Source organism: Lolium rigidum, chromosome 6, assembly GCF_022539505.1.
Source record: "Lolium rigidum isolate FL_2022 chromosome 6, APGP_CSIRO_Lrig_0.1, whole genome shotgun sequence".
Classification (NCBI taxonomy): Eukaryota; Viridiplantae; Streptophyta; class Magnoliopsida; order Poales; family Poaceae; genus Lolium; species Lolium rigidum.
Window position 1 is genome coordinate 355,289,267 of NC_061513.1, and position 3,992 is coordinate 355,293,258.

General features: G+C 38.4%; 1 long non-coding RNA gene across 1 annotated transcript; it reads right to left on the bottom strand.

Annotated features, from left to right (window-relative positions):
* Positions 1-1,299: 1,299 nt before the first annotated feature.
* Positions 1,300-3,721, bottom strand: LOC124668396. The gene is made up of 3 exons (XR_006991676.1): positions 3,589-3,721; positions 2,924-3,196; positions 1,300-1,628 (listed from the first exon to the last, which is right to left on the bottom strand). It is a non-coding gene; the product is annotated as an uncharacterized LOC124668396 (long non-coding RNA).
* Positions 3,722-3,992: the final 271 nt, after the last annotated feature.

Sequence of the window (3,992 nt, forward strand, 5' to 3'; positions counted from 1 at the left end):
TTTGCATACACTCTCATTCATGCGCTATGTTGATTTTCATTATGCTGAGTTAGCTGCTACATAGATCTATGGAGAATAAATTATCCACTTTGATACCTACTAAAAGTTATTCATGTTGCCTAGGTTATTAGCCTCCAACTCACCATGTTGCAAATGCAAATTAACTTACCTAGTCGCTGTTGAAATACCCCCGAAGTAGAATACTAATTCAATTTAAGTTTCGTTTTATAATCAAATGCCCCTAAGTAGCATACTGATTTAATATAGTTGCTTTTTTTCATCTCACTAAGTTTTTTCATGAAGATTAATTTGTACACTATATTTTAAAGTAATTTGTTTTTGTTATCCCCTCAGTAATATACTGATTCTAACTAAGTTGTTTTATTCGACATACCTAAGTAGTATGCTTATTTAATTAAGTTGCTTTTTGCCATCTCACTAATTTGTTTTTCATAGAAATTAAGTAGTTTTTCAGAGATGAGTTGGATGTACAACAACCATTTTTTTTGGAATGTAATTTATTGGCCATACATATGAGAAGTTCTAGGTCAATAATCCGGTTGCTTAGTCCCATGTTTCTGACATGCATGGGCTTTTTTGGTAGAGTTGCTACTCACTAATGCCCCACGGTTGTTCTTTTATTGTAGAGTTGGTACTCACTTTTAGTTGAATTGTTTCTTCCCAGTAATTAAGTTGTTCATACCTTAAATTAAGTTGTTTACTGCTCAGTTTGTATCAATTTCTGTTTTACTGCAATATCCATATTTAATTAATTTTTTCACAATAGTATTGAGTTTCTGGTCTCTTTTATTTTATCCCTGGAAATTTTATTGTTCATACCTTTAATTAAGTTATTTTAGTGCTCGGTTTTTATCAAGTTTTGTTTTTCCGCAATATCATGTGCAGTTAAGTTTTCACAATAGAAGAGTTGTAGTCTCTTTTAGATATGTTGATGATCCCCGCCAATTTGGTTGCTCATGCCTTTAATTAAGTTGCATATTCAATCTCATTTAGTTGCTTACCGTCCCCTCTCAAGTTGTTTTTCCACATTTATCCAATAAACTTAGGGGCTATTGTTGTGTTCTGGTTTACCAAGTAATCATCTGACTTAATAAGTTACCTATTAAGTTTCTTTTGCAACATAGCTAAGTTGTTTCTTTCAACAAAGTTAAGTTGCTACTCCATGCTATTAAGTTTGCTTTTACAACAGTTAATTAAGTTTCACAACATATATTAAGTTGCTTTTGCAACATACCTAAGTTGTGTCTTTCAACAAACTTAAGTTGCTACTCCGGAAAATTCAAAACGAAACTCGGGTCCAGATGATCCCTTTATCTGGACCATTCAGTTTTCTTGGGATATGGGCCTCACAGAGTATAGTGTGCAGTATTCCAGCACGTATGTCTATTATTAAACAGTAACCTGACCCACACATCGACCACATTTAATGCCCATCTAGCCGTTATCCCGTACTCGGTCCAAGCGGAGGACCGACGATCCGGACCGTGCTGGACGCCCTTCCTGGTCAAGTGGTGAAATCGAGCTGTAGCTGTTGACTGAATGTTATCTGATCAAGTGCTCGCGTTCCTCCCTGATCAAGTAAGGTGAAATTGAGCTGTAGCTGTTGCCTGAAGAAGAAGGTACAGTACTACAGTTTAGACTTCAGTTTCAATTTCAGTTATAAAAAAATTCTTTGCCCTAGTAGTAATTCAGTATTGGATATTGGAAATATGGAGTACTGTACTTCTTTCATGTAGTAATTAATTCTATGATTCAACTGTACATTCTAGTACATTCAGTAGTAAACATTCTTTGCCTCAGTAGTAGTTCTACATATAAATATGTAGTAATTCAGTAATTCTATGATGCTACTGTACATTTCACTGGTGTGATGAAGCATTACTCTTAACACAGAACTTCACAATAATATGGTTTTAGTCAATACTATTAGACAAACGACGTTGCCCAGATAATGCAACCCCATTACTGTTAAATAATACTTGCCTACTGGCCACCCCAAGTTATATAAAGCACCCAGAACCATAACTCCTTTTTGAAAAAAAGTGCAAAAATTACATTACAGAAATTAGGAATGCAGTTACACTAGGAAAAGGAATGCATAAAAATCATCCAATTTTCAAATCATTTCAAGCAGTAGTCATATAAATCCCATGGGAACCACTACTTGTGTCATCCTCTAGAAACATTTTGAGCGGAATACGTCGGTACATTTGAGTAAACAAAATACATGACACAACATGTTCTAGGTATTAATTTAGATTCAACTCAATCAAAGGAGCTAGCAGTACTCTCTGGAAAAGTTTCCGAGCGACAAATGATCTGAAACAGAAACCGGTCAGTGGTACCTGATGGCTGGTGACAATCTAGCTAATAAGATCTGTGAGGACGATCGGTGATGCAACATTTGGTGCAAATGGTGGTCCTTTATTCCGTGATGCAACAATTTGTAGCAAAAGGCAATCAATCCTAAAATTATGGCTTCCAAACAACTCCCATTTATAGTTGGTACTATTGACTAGTTAGCTGTGAGTGCAAAGTACAAACGAGTGGTTTAAGCCTTTGTAACTCTGAGTACAAAGACATGATTTAAACATTTATGATTTCTCAGCCTTAACCAAGCTTGATCTACAGTCATGTAAGTTGATATCTCTACCATCCATGGAAGCATATGATGCAAGATTTCATACCATACCATGTGCAACTGTGCACACATATGTTCTTAATAATCCTTACATGTTTGTTAGCTATGCAGTCCTACAATAGTCCATCCAAAAATGAGCTAGGCACTGACACAAGATCAAAATTATTCAGTGGTGGGTGATTTCTTCCTTGCTTTAAGATAGACAGAGGGAGTACACCACCACAAACACAAAATAATCAAATGTGTAGCATAGACGGTTACCGAGCACCAGCGGACGATTTCTTGCATGCACTTCGTATTCTCTGAATTTAACCAATCTTTCCATATCTGAATCCCAAAACTATGTTCCCAGGAATACAGATTATAGAAATCGTATGCCTCACTTAGGGGGTCAAAGGTTGTACCCAGGCAGGGGTCACTGACCTTGTCTCCCAATTTCACTGAGTAACACACTAACACCGGATCGACTTCTCCAGTGCACTCTGACCTTCTTCGCAATGAGTTCTATCAGGTGGTGCACGGCCGACACAGAATCTACAAAACACAGTTATTTGCACACATTCAGTACTGATATGCTTACAAATTCAAAAATAAAAGCCAGCAAGGACATCTGGTTAGAAATACATCCACATCAGTTGATGCAGATTGATACAGCTACACACATAAGTATTTTTGGCATAGGAGGCAACTACTCGTGAGACATAGTCTCGTCTTCTTTTTTCCCAGAAAACAAAGTCGAGCAAAAGAATTTGATTGACCTCCACAAACAACCTCAAATTTTCATTGATTTGAGGAAGGCACAGAACATGATCTTGTTTGCAACATTAAGGATTTTTTCATACAGCCATCTTAATTTTTTTCAGAAGACAACTTAACTGAGTTCAGAGAACGGAATCCAAACTGAAATTTTAACTGAAACAGCTAACCTGTTCGTCTATCCGGGCGATTGTGGATTGGCGTGCCCAGTTGATCCGGCGGAATCAGCGGGCACCTGCTCCTCCAGGCCAACCATGCAGCTCCATCGTAGAAAGCACTCCCATTCTCTACGTTACCAAGCACCGACACACCGCCCGCCGCCGCCGGACCAGCGTTGCTGCTGACCGAGTCATCGTCTTGCAAACTCACCATTGCTGCCTCAGCTGCATATGGCGCATAGATAGGCATACTGTGATTCAGTTGTCAAATCAGAAATTAGCCTCATCACACGATTCCTGCCCCCTCGAATTAGAAGACACGCTCGCGGCAGGGATACCGAGGAAACTGCGTACCTGCAAACCGGATCCAACGGGAAATCTATGCCTCCGCAAAACATCTCTTCGTGGTTGCCACA